The sequence below is a fragment of the Pyrus communis genome, chromosome 9 (genome assembly GCF_963583255.1).
Source record: "Pyrus communis chromosome 9, drPyrComm1.1, whole genome shotgun sequence".
Lineage (NCBI taxonomy): Eukaryota > Viridiplantae > Streptophyta > Magnoliopsida > Rosales > Rosaceae > Pyrus > Pyrus communis.
Window position 1 is genome coordinate 2,227,369 of NC_084811.1, and position 13,903 is coordinate 2,241,271.

General features: G+C 38.1%; 1 pseudogene; it reads left to right on the top strand.

The window, feature by feature from the left end:
- The first annotated feature begins 1,288 nt into the window (after window positions 1-1,288).
- On the top strand, window positions 1,289-2,948 carry LOC137745463 (probable LRR receptor-like serine/threonine-protein kinase RKF3; annotated as a pseudogene).
- The last annotated feature ends 10,955 nt before the right edge of the window (window positions 2,949-13,903 follow it).

The window sequence follows — 13,903 nt, forward strand, 5'->3', positions numbered from 1 at the left end:
AATATTTTGAAGCTTGATTAAGCTCGGCTTGTATAGGAACCAAGTCAAGCCTATCTCGAGCTCTAGAAGTGTTTCAATGTTAGAAATGCCTTTCTTTCTTTCTTTTTTTTTTTTTTATTTTAAATATTATTACAAAAAAAGTGTTTATTCTAATTGTTTTAGTATAATTACATTCTTTGATCAGTTGAGTTTCCATTTGTATTGGCATGATTATGTCAAATGTATTGACTTGATCATATCAAATGAAAACTTAACTGAACAAAGAATGTAATTATTCTGAACTAATATCTTAACCACTAACTTAGTCCTTCATAAGTTTTTATTTCTTTTGGATTAAGCATTGGATTTAAGCTCCTTAATTATATCCATAATCATATTTTTCAACAGATGGAAGAGATTTCAAAGATAAATATCGTATTTTGTTAGGTTTGATAGCATAAGTATTGATTCCAACAGATTAGGACAACTGAATATGTTAATTAGAATATGACATCACTAATCCAACCAAGAAACATTAGGACAAACCTAAGGCCAACCAGGTCTCTTCCTGGAAACTAATCATTTATTTGTTTGTTCTGCCTATTAGACGCCTAATGTACTCACGATTAGAGTAAGAGTATCTCAGGGCAACTCTCTGCAGAGAAAGAGTATAAGTGTGAGTATACAAAACCAAGACCCCAAATTTAAAATTCAGTTAGAAGTTAGGTCCACATCCACAAATCAATTTAAATTGCTTCCCTCCAAGGCTCCAACAGTGACTGCCAAACTTCCATTTCACTTTCAAGGAAATAGATTCTCTCCGGATCTCTTCCACCAAATCTACCAAATTAATGAATCCAGACTATTGATATTTGATCTAACGGCTAAAGTTATTATAATTTTTAAAGGAGCTCTCCTGTTTTTAGCCGTTGAATCAAATTTCAAAAGTCCGGATTCATTAATTGGGTGGATTTGGTCCCACTTTCTAATGCTTCAAACCATTTGTGATCTCCCAAAGAATGAAGTCAAACTTCCCATTGCATGCCAAAGAAAAAAACCAAAATCCCATAATCATTGCTGCATCCTGCAAATCTCAATGAAAACCCTAATGATCTGTCAATTTCTTCAACTCCTTGGATTCGTCTTACTGTTCACCAATTCCAGAGCAATTTCCCATGAAAATTTCCATAGAAAATTGGGCAATGCAACTAAAGCTCCATGCCCATTGAATGTCGACCTTCTCCACAAACTCATCACCCAAAACGCGCATCCATTCCCCTTGCAAGATATTGCGACCGAGTGCCAGTACATGATACAAGGAATCCGTCTCCTTCGATCAGAATATCTTCGAACCACTGGATTGTTTTCATTGTATCCAGATGTCCTGGATGCCTGCTGGGATTCGTATGTGAATCTAGTCAATGAATTCATTCCCGGGTTTGATATTAAGCCCACATGTGGCTTGAAGACCAATTTCATGTCACAAAGTTGTATGAACATCACAACAAAGTCAGATTTCGAAACCTTGGTTTCACGAGATGACTTGCAACAAATGAAGGGCTCTTGTGATCAGTCTTTGAAGAACAATTCTGCTTGTAATTCCTGCGTAGATTGCTTGTCAAGAGTTCGCGCATCTTATCTCAGAGTCTCGAACGATGGCAATGTTTCGGATTGCAATGAATACCCGTTTATATATGCTGCAGCATTTTCCAACAGGTTTGGACCAACAGATATAGGGACTGCCAAGTGTTTGTTTCGGCTTGATTTCTCACCGTCTAATAAAAAGTCCGGAGACCCCAAGGCGGTGATGTGGGGGATCGCAGTTGGTTGTTTTCATGGATTTATCGGGGCATTGGTTGTGGTTTGGTTTCTTTGGATATGGCACAAGAAATGGAAGATGAAGAAGAGGGAGACTTTGGCTCAAATCAAAGAAGTTTCGAGTGGGGAGATGGAAATTAGCGGTCAAATTAGTACTTCGATAAAGTTCAGCTTCGAGGAAATACAGAAGGCTACGAGGAATTTCTCAAGCGAGAACATAATTGGTTTTGGAGGATATGGGAATGTTTACAAGGGAATGTTGCAAGATGGCTCTGAAGTTGCATTGAAAAGGTTTAAGAACTGCTCTGCTGCTGGAGACCAAGTTTTCGCACACGAAGTAGAGGTGATCGCAAGCGTAAGGCATGTGAATCTTGTGTCCTTGAGAGGCTATTGTATCGCTACGGTGAAGAGAGGAGGCCACCAGAAAATTCTAGCTTGTGAATTGATGCGAAACGGAAGCCTCTATGACCATCTCTTCCAACCGAAATCCAAGAAGCTTAGCTGGTCAATTCGCCAAAAGATTGCTCTTGGAATTGCTCGCGGGTTGGCTTATTTACACCATGGTGTGCAGCCTGCTATCATCCATCGTGACATCAAAGCGAGCAACGTGCTTTTAGATGAAGCATTTGAAGCAAAACTGGCAGATTTTGGCCTTGCAAAGTTCACACCAGAGGGGCAGACACATATGAGCACTAGGGTTGCCGGCACACTAGGTTATGTTGCTCCAGAGTATGCTTTGTATGGCCAAATATCTCAAAAAATTGATGTGTACAGTTTCGGGGTTGTGCTGCTTGAGCTTTTGAGTGGGAAGAAAGCAGTTATAGAATTCAACAACGAGAATAGACCTTTGTTGTTGTCAGATTGGGCTTGGTCACAAGTCATGGAAGGCAGAGTTTTGGATGTCATTGATGAATCCATGCCCGAATTAGGCCCGCCGGAAGTGAGGGAGAAGTATTCGTTGGTTGCTGTGCTTGCTTCTCATCCAGTTCCAAATGCTAGGCCATCAATGGATCAGATTGTAAAAATCCTGGAAAATGGTGCCACAATTCCAACCATCCCTGACCGTCCATTTGCTCTTTTAGCAACATTCTGATGATGCAGAGAGATCAGTGAGCTTCAATAGTTTGTGTCTAGAAATCAAACACGGCTGAACAAAAATTGATGCAGTGCATAAAAGAGAAATTCATTGAGCTCTCATATTTAAATGGCTAATTTATATTTTAGTAATTTGTATTTTGGTAAGTTGTGTTTTAATTATGTATTTGGGTTGGGACTTGATTATCATTTATGGAGTTTTAGTGGACTAGGAAGTTGTGTTAGCGTTTAATTAAGCAGTTGGCTAGGCCTTTTAAAATGCTAGAATTCTGGAGGTTGGGGGAGGGGGGATGTATTTGAATGAATTTATGAACAGAGTTTGGCTCTTTATCTTAGTCTCCTTCTCTAGTTGTGCAAGTGTTCGTCTAGTTGATTCTCTGTCCTTTAGCAGTCCTCCATCATTTGGTACCAGAGCTTTGCTATGTTCGTTGTGTCATATCCCGGCCCGGACCCCCATCACATCCCAGACTCGACTTCACCATATCACGATATTGTCCGCTTTGGGCACCGACCGCGCCCTTACGGTTTTGTTTCTGGGAACTCACACGAGAATTTCCCAGTAGGTCACCCATCCTAGGATTGCTCTTGCACGAACTCGCTTAACTTCGGAGTTCCGATGGAATCCGAAGCCAGTAAGCTCCCAAAACGCCTCGTGCTAGGTAGAGATGAGAATATACATATAAGGCTTACAAGATACACTCCCCTAAGCGATGTGAGATGTTACACTTTGGGTTATTTCCACACCGTTTATGTAAAATGGTGGGACAAAGAGGTAGCGGAAAACATGAGCACCATATGAGCATCGTGGAATCTAGGGATGAAAGAGACAAAGAACTTCAAGCACTTCGAAGACAAGTTGAGCAACTTAGTAGGTGAATTGAATGCCAAGAAGCTCGTATGAAGCTTGGTGGGTCAAGGCGCACTAATTCTGATCATGAGGCAGAATTGAGGTGGTTTTACAATCCACAACACCGTTCGTCTTAAGGGAATAAAAATCCATTATGGTAGCTTGGGATGCCAAGATTTCATAACTGGCTTAAAGCTGCGAGGGATTGTGCGGAAGATTACAAACCAAATGACGCTGAATGATTAGCATTTGAGGTTGAAGCACTAATTGAAATCAACAAAGTTTCAAACCTGGACGTAAGTCAATTTTCTTTGCCTTCTTATTTTGAAATTAGGTGTAAGGAAGATAAACTTGGAATTTCTCTTGAAGAAGAAACTCAATACGGATAAAGAAACCAAGTTTGATAAAATGGTTAGTGCTTTTGATTGGATTGTACCAACTATTTTCGATGAATATGTTGACAATGAAGAAGTGAACTTAAAGAATGTCAACCTCGACACTTTTCAGGACAAAACAATTGAATTTGTATCACTGAAGAACTCAACAAGTCTATGTCAAGAAGGGGTTTGCAAATCAGATTCTACAAGGGATATTTTGGCCTCTACTTGTGCTTTAGATGTGGAGTCTTATGTTGATCAAACAAGCAGCAACATATTGATGGTTTTTGGTAATAGAGATGTGGTGTTAGAATTCAAAAATGGATGCATGCCACAACACATTGCCACACATGAGCAACCTAAAGTTGTGGAAGTTACTCCTACATTTGAGTTTCATAATCCGGTTTGGTATGACTTCATGCACACTGACTTAACAAAAAAAAAAATGGGAGAACGAAAAGAGTTATTGCAATATTTGGAAGTTGATACATCCTCAATAAATCTTTATAAACTATTGCGGCTTCTGGAAATAACCGCCATTTTTTTCTATTATGCAAAGAAGTTGTTTGTTAGCTTGAAAAAGAAAACTAAGCATGTGAAGAAAAGTTGGTTACAACACTTTGGGTTATGGATCAATTTTGAATCAGGGAACTCGTGGGTGAGTTCTTTCTCACCTGGAGAGTCTGACGCAGTGCATGAAAGAGAAATTCATTGAACTCTCATATTTAAATGGCTAATTTATATTTTAGTGATTTGTATTTTGGTAATTTGTGTTTTAATTATGTGTTTGGGTTGGGACTTGATTATCATTTATGAAGTTTTAGTGGACTAGGAAGTTGTGTTAGCGTTTAATTAAGCAGTTGGCTAGACCTTTTAAAATGCTAGAATTCTGGAGGTTGGGGGGGGGGGGGATGTATTTGAATGAATTTATGAACAGAGTTTGGCTCTTTATCTTAGTCTCCTTCTCTAGTTGTGTGAGTGTTCGTCTAGTTGATTCTCTGCCTGTTAACAGTATCCCATAAAAAATGTACATTTACTATTATACGTTCATCCATTTGTGATATATAGGAACTTCTCTGAGCGAGAAGGTCATTGTAGCAGTATGTGATTGGTTTGAGATAATGTCATAACATTGGGACGGTGAGTGAAAAATTGTTTAATTCATTCATGAATGAGATGGCTTTTACTTAATTAACTTAGAGAAATGTTACGATACTTAGTATTATAGTCTAGTGATATTTTTTTTTCTTGTAAGTAACATGTCTTAGATTTGATTCTTGTCGAAAGAAGTTAATTCGAACTAAATTATTATAACTATCTCATTATATAATTTAGTTCAAACCTCACCCCTTACTATAAATGTATTATTATATACAAAATAACATACAGAAATGTTTCAAAAGCCTTCGATGTTAATTTTTGCTTTAGAATGAAAGATTCTGAAGGAATTAATTAGAAAGAAGGTCAAATCCATGGTTGATCTAGGGCTAACAATTTAATTGAATCAGAACAAAAAACATATGTCTGAACTTTCAGTTCTAGCCTAAACCCCAAAAAGAATCGACATATGTCTGAACTTTCAGTCCTGATCAGTATTGCAATAGGGAAATTATTTCTTTGCTTCAGCATATTGCTGCAGACCTGCCAACAATTTATTTACCGTTAACAACTAGAAAATTTACAGGACTGTATCAAATTATATACTAGGGATTACTTAGTAGGCTTTGTGCATGGTATCTTAACATACCATGGGGTTCTTTACCGTAATACATTTAGTTAAAGACGCAATGATCAAGATCTAATCGTCAATAATTTTATAGAATAAGAGACTCCGAAGCATAATAAAATTTTCTCGAAAAGTAATACTTCCACAACCATGAGCACAAACACCAAAAAAGCCATTTTTGATGAAGACTTGTCCGCGTCTTTTTGACCTTGCAATTAGGTGGCAAGAATGTCTAAAGATAGTTGTGGCTTTTGCTGCTGCACTCAAGCACTTGAAACCCTAAAACCAGTAGCATATATTTGGTTGTGTCACCGAGATTCTCTTGCCATCGCAAATCTTGTCGGATTCATTTAGATTGATCTCTCATTGATTGTAATTGATCGTAATCAATTAGACTAGCTATTCAAATCAACTATTGTATACTACATATGTTTGTACTATTACACAAATTAATTTTAAAAAAAATCAATTTCTACGTGGTACCAGAGCATCCATGAACACATAGAAGATGCATGAATACTTGTCCGTCTCAACCTTTAAACACTTGTCATGCTTATTAATTACGTTTTTTTAGGGAAAAGCTGATCAATAGGATGCAATGTAGCTAGGAAAATAGTCAACGGTAGTAAAACCTTGTCATGCTCATTACTTGGTCACAATCCTTCTTTTTATTTATGCCTTCGATTGATTTTCATATGTTTTCTGTCGTAATTTTGATGTCAAGATAAAAGGACGCTTGTAATTTCTCACTACTTTAATGTACATATTGTGTATATAGTTATATTCCCTCATACATAGTCTGTACAACAAGTAACTAGGTACGATACTAAAAACACACATTTTTTTGAAGCAACTCAGGAAATGAGGGGCCTTGTCCACATTAGAGATAAAATTCAAATAAAGTGCACATAGTGAACTAGCGAAAGAGAAGAAGAAAGAATAAAAACAATATGTTGTCCACAATTGCCTTTTTGCCCTCAAACAATTACCATGTGTTGTGCACGTGTCGATCCTATGCATGAAAAATTGGATGAAAAATTCGAAAATCCAATGCCATAGGGGAAATTGGCCAATTATAAAAGTTTAAGGGGATAATCGGCTAAAATTAAAGTTCTAGGGAGAAATTGACCAATTATAAAAGTTTAAGGGGTTGTTGACCAAAACTAAAGTTTAGGGAGAAATTGACAACTCCTTACAAGTTTGGGGGAAATTAACAACCTTTGTACTAATCTTTGTGTCACGCCCCGATCCCGACATACGACTAGGATCGACACGTGACATCACCAAGTATCGGTATATCTAACATACCCCACCTTCGGGATATGTACAAAGCATAATTCAAGATTCGAATTGTGTAGTAATTTTCGTATACTTTATGGCTGCATCTAACCTCCTCGTTAGACTGCCTACATACCCTAAACAGGGATCAAGTCATTCGTAGCTCGTCCTTCACTACCCTTGAACAATCATCACATAAATCACTATGCCTCAACATAATCCCATAATTCAGGCATGGAGCATCTCAACGAACATTCAACGAAGTGCAACTTAAATCTCTAGCCATATTGGTCAATGAGTCTAATAATAATCATAACAACTATATCCAACAACATCCAATAATCACACCAAACAATAACACGTTCAATACACTGAAATGCAGGGTTAAAGCAAAGCCTACATCCCTAAAGTTGAAATTGAATCCAAGGAACCAACAAGTCAAATGATGCGATTTCGGACCACTCAACGAAATCCATCAACATCAGGTTTTGGACCACTCAACAGAACCAAGACACCAAGGGGGATTTCAGACCACTCAACGGAATCCAAACCAGGATAGGATTTCAGATCACTTAACGAAATCGTGGAGTAGAAAGGATTCCGAACTTCTCAACAAAAGCCGAGTCGATACTATTCCGAACCACTTAACGAAATCGCTGAGTAGAATGGATATCAGACCACTCAATGAATCCACTGTAGGATGCAATTCTGAACCACTCAACGAAATCGCGGATCACGATGGATTTCAAACCTCTTAACGGAATCCAGACGGAGCAAGGAACCAGGCCACTCAACGGAACCTTAGTGGAACCCAGTTCCGGATCACTCAACGGATCCAGTGGAAGTCCAAGAAATATAGCAACACTCGAAGAAACAATACATGAACCAAGTACTCAATTCAAAAGGGCTTAACGAAAATGAATTAAGAAGTACATAAGGAAGCAAGATGTGAAAAAAGTGTCGAATCAATAAACCCCATAACAATGGGTTAACGGTCCACTACTAGACCTCACATTTCATCACATCAAACCAAATATATAAATCAACCACACTCCACAACAAGTTCAATACACAAGTCAAATCACATAAAATAAACAATCATAACACGATGTGATGTCATCGATACATAAATTGAGGTGCACGTCAATCGAGGAAGACACGTCATCATGATGAGCCCAATAAGCTCCATAAAATCTTAACAACACTCTAAGCTCATCGACACGCTAGAAGAATTCAGGCGAGTTGACTAAAAAGTCAACCGTCAATCAAGGTCGTGAGTAGGGTCCACAAATCTAGAAATCTAAACCGGAAGATCTGCCCATCAGATTTTTGATCCATAACTTCCCAAGATCCACATTATACTTCCAAAACTACATAATAAAATTTCATTACAATCCAACGGTTGGATCTCTGCCAATCGCAAATTCAAGTGGCGATCAATGTTTGATTATAAAAACTTAAAAATCCACTTCGGGAAGATCCGCACCTCAGATTCCTAATCTGTCAGTTCATAATGTCCTCAAATATTACGGTCTATTATGTATTAAAGTTTGGTGATAATCTAACGGTCAGACCGTCGAATCATATAATGACCAAGTGGCAAACCTTAACGAAAATATAATCAAACAATGGAATTCTGTCAATTGGATGTCAAATATGGAATCAGGGCATCCAAATTAGCTTAGGGAGGCCAAGTGGTGTTTTGGCCCACGCGTCGCTGCATGTGGCGACCGGCCGCCCCGACTCGCTGGAAGATTTAACTAACTCCAAAAATTACCAAATTTTACAGAAATGTAGAACAAGTCGAGGGAAGCAATTTTCATACCTCAGCCAAAGTCCAATTCGATCGAGAAACACCTGAAATTACCCACGAACCGTCGGAACCCTAGAATTGGGTATGCTTCGATTTGACCTCCATACATGCTTCGACGCCTCCACCACTGTTTGGGCATTGTTTTTGAGCTTGTGGGGAGTAGATTGGGGGTGGTGATGGATGGAGTTAGCTTCAGGTTTTGGTGAATCAAAGTAGAGCACTTGACGCACCCAGGGTGCTATTTTTGCCAAATCAAGATCCAATTAACTCTAGTTTTTCATATAACGAGGAGAGGAAAGGTCGAGGATAAATTTTTGGGTAGTGGATCAATGCAATTCACCCGAAATTGGCTGGAGAAAGGATCGAATTTGGCCGTGGTACTTGGTCGGGTCGAGCGGGTCAAGGTGGACCCGGTTTTCCCCCTCCTTTTCTCCTTCCCTCATTTCCTCTCTTCTGATTGGTTCCCTCACTTCCATCTCTCCTCCTCATTGGCTGCCATTTCCCCTCATTTCTCTCCTTTCCCTTCTTCTAATTGGGCAGTTGTTTTTTTCCCTCCCCAGTCACAGCCATCCACCTGGCTAAAAAATAACGGGAATGCTCCCAAATTTTTTGGAGCCTTCTAGCAAAACGGGACAATTTTTGTCATTTTACCCCTAGCCTTTGCTCATTTATATTTCATTCATTATAGCTCCAAATCACATTCCATTTGTGCTCACATGTTTTTATCAACGAGTATTATCCAAATACACGAAGAAAAGTGGAAAAATATATACACATCAAATATGTTCTTGAAAATTTCTGTTTAGTTCATTAAGGGCGTTTTCATCCTTTTACTAAAAATTATGCGCTGCAAATATAAACGCGTCAAAATTAATAATATGAAAATACGTAAATTTAAATAGTGAAATCTGAGGACTAAGATTTCACACTTTGCATTTGAAGTTTTTCACACGCTTTGATTGAGTAATTATGTTTGTTGGATTCTAGTTATCGGAGTTTAGCCAAGAAAACAAAAAATTGAGTTTGAGGAGGAAAACTTAAGTTTGGCGGATATATCTAGTTGCATATTCTAACCCAAGTCAATTCATGAGGGTTTTTAAAGCCACCGATGAGATACACGTGAAATACTTGCAGGATCATCCTTAGGACCAATATACCTGCCAACCATCAATGAATTGATTGGATTAACCAACCAAAATTAACTTGCGCACTACAGGGATGGTCCTTGTAAGTAGATTACACGTCAAGCAGTCGGAGAGGGGCTTCTTTGGCAAAAAAGGGTTCAGATTGTCAAAATTCTTGAAAATAATCAAATTCCCATATCACACAGTCCATGTTCTCTTTTAGCACATGTTGATAATACAGAAAGATCAAGAGTATCTTATCTCCAATCAAATGGTCTAGAGGGCCAAAGAGTCGAAAATAACTCGAAAACCGTTTCCAATCGAAGGACAGGTCAAATGGCTCATGGCCCCACGGGACAAAAAAGGGCCAAAGGGTCAACAGGTTGGCCCAACCCAGCTAGCCAACCCCGAGTCGGGCCACAAATTTGAATGCTATATTTGATTTTTTTTCATTACAATTTTTTTTTTTTACAAATTTTTTTTAGAAAAATTTAAAAATTCTATTTTTTTCCCTATAACTTTAAGTTGTTGTAGTTTTTAAATTTAAATAATAAATTATGTTTGGCCCTATGATCTTTTGGCCTTCGGTTAGAGATGATTTTTTTCTTTTTTCACAAGGCTATGTTTGCCATATGGCCCTCTGGCCCCTCAGTTGGAGATGGTAAGAAATATGGCTCTGCACTATTCATTAAAATATTAATTTCTTAGAGGGCCAGAGGGTTAAAATGAGTCCTCTGGCCCTCCTTCGGTTGGAGATGGCCTAAGGTCCTTAATTTTGAGGCTGGATCGTAACTAACTAGGTTTTATCAATAATATTCAAACCCAGTTAGTTACAAAGCACCAAAAAATTTGAGATTGTGTGGTTTCGAAAATTGACATCCCCTTCTTTATGAAGGTGTGAACCTTTTTTTCAAATATGAAATTTTCTGACAACGGTGAAAATTTTGAAATAGGTCCCTCTCCCCTTTTCATACACGAAAAGTTAAAAAACAAAAATCTCAAAAGGAGAGAAGGGTAGCAAACAATCGATAGAGAGATGGAGAGGAAGGGGATGTGAAGGAGAGAGATGGTAGGAAAAAAGGCGGAAGGTTTCACACGAGAATTTATTTTAATTTAATCACTGTGCAAAATCGGTGTAACAGAGATTATTTAAATTGATAGTTTAACCTATCATGTTTACAATTATAGAAGAGGAGAGACATAATTTATCAAATATTATTCATCTCTAGGGCTTACAGTTTTATTGAACTAGGGCAACAAAATCAGCTCCTATTTTATTTTTCAGTTGGATAAGATGCTTTATTCAAGACGCATAAACACTTGAAGACAATACATGTTGTCTGAAATTTCAGTTCATGGCCAGAATTGAAGAAATCGGGATCAGCGGCCCAGCCTCGGATCTGGTGCAAAAACACTGCCTATTCAAGCATTGGCAAGTTTTGCAAATGCCGCACCAATCGTAGCAGTCTTGATTTGATTTGCAATAAGGATCCGCTATGTTCCTTGCTTCAGCACATAGCTCCAGACCTGCATGCCAAACAGTTAATTATAATTTGATTCAATTTAACCTATATAATGTATGCCTTCCCATATAAATAATGAGAGGATCATGAGATATAATATCTTACCGGACGCAATAACCATGAACACAACCAATAATGCCAGTTTTGACGAAGACTTGTCCATATCTTTTGAGTTAGAAAAGTAGCAGGAATGTATAAGATGTGGTTATGTTTACTGCTGCACTGAATTACTTGGAAGAATCCTTGAAATAATATTACATTATATAGGTTAAGAATAGCTAAAAATGTTCAGAAATTTAAGTCCATTAATTGGTAGGTGGTCAAGCGCTAGATTCCCTAAAATTTTAACAAGAAAGAGAAGGTAAGAAATCGGATACCTACAGATCAGAAACATGTAATTTTTTTCCTCTTTTGCGAAAGGAATTAGCTAAAAATAGTACGAAATCTAGATGCGTTGTGATTTGATTATGTCTAAGGATTAAATTCCTTCCAAATTGTAATAGAAAAAATGAAATAATAAATTGAATACATATATAGAAAAATGGATCTTTTCTCTTTTGGTAAGTAACAGAAAAAATGCATATGTTTTTTTCAACAAATGATTTCTAACTGATGCTGCATTCAGGGTTATTGGACACACTTGATCGGAATGTCAGGTAAACATTAAAGGTTCGGCCGGAAGTCTGTTGAGTTTGGTGTTCTAGTCTTGTTCTTTGATAACAAGATACACCTTCAATTTTATGATGGAGAGAAGCACGGCAGGTGGGTAAAACATCCACTCCCTACTCTCTTCCCTGCCCTTCCGTTCTTTCTGCATACTAATAACTGTTCGAATGATTTCAGGAACGTTTTTCTTCTACGCAGCCATTGCCGGTTTAACTGTTCTGTTCGTAGCAAAGCTAGTGCCAGAGGCCAAGGGGAGAACCCTAGAAGAAATACAAGCATCAATTGCCCATTTTGTTTAATGTGTGTAGAATTTCTAGTCATTTGAGCTCAATCTGCCATTTTGCCGATAATGTCGATCATGTAATGATATCAGATACTCGAATAAAAATATGGCTCGTTACGAAAAGCACCGTTGGTTAATACAACTAGACACCTTTTTCTCTTCAAAACTATCCAAAAAATTCCTTTGGTATGACAACAGAAAATCGAAAATCTATATATAAAGTGCTCCTCTTCATCAGCCTTGCACTGCAAGGACCTGCAAGTGATCTAAAAATACTTGCAAGCTCAGATCATCGGTGAAAATAATATCTGAACCGTCAGTGTGTGTTGAATTCTGGGTAACAGATGGATTCAACTTTGCAAAAAGAAACCTCGATTGGCTGCCATGCTGGTCACATCTAATAAACTTCGGTGGAGGAACCCGGTCAGCCATCAACTGCTCTGCATCGATTTCCGGGGCTTCCAACAGCTTCCTTAAATTCTCATGGGTTGGGTCCTTGTCATACCCAAGCTTCCTCCATTGAGAAACTTTGTATCCGTAATGAATAACCACGTGAAAATACGAGTCAAAGAGCAAGATAATCTGGAGAGATGAAGCGAACACTAGGAGGAGAAAGCTGTCTCATCAAGACTACTGTTGAAGACATCAATAAACTGAGACCTCGTCAAGTAATACATGAACTTAGTGATGCAAGAGAGCCAAGGAGTCTCGAGGAGACGCGGATAGATAATATGGGAATCACTCAACCGGGCAACGGAGTTTGTTCAACGTCGCTAATCATTGGATACTTAGCAAAACAACTTTCATGTTATCTCACTCTCTTAATGTTATAAAAAGTTTGGCTTTCCTGCCCTCCAGTGGGGTGACAGATGCTGCATCAGTCACCCCATATCGTCTAATAAGTTCACTGAAGCTTTAATTTTAGGTTCGCAAAAATTCATTTAGTCAGTATAGGCTGGTCAAGTGCATGACATCGTTCTTAGCTTTTTGCCATTATCAACTTAGAACATCTGCTTTTTTACTTTTGTGGTGCCTCTCTAATTCAATGGGGCCTTGTGATGTAACGTCTCCTTAGGCATCTAATGATGCGTGCTTAGCTGAATTTTGCATTGTTTGGGATTATGATTTGTTAGTTGTTCTGAATTATACAGTTTTCCGTTTTGTTTCTCTTTTTTCATCTCACAGGAAAGACTAAGAGGGGGAGTTGAGCATTTTCCCGAGATCATTTATAGTCTTTTGTTGGATGCATGTATTATCTAAGAACTCTCATTTTGATTATATGCTCAATGACAATGTGCTTTTAAAACGGAAGCTTGCTGGATGCTTATTGCATACAGGTATTATCCAAGAACATTCATTTTGATTGTAACTTGT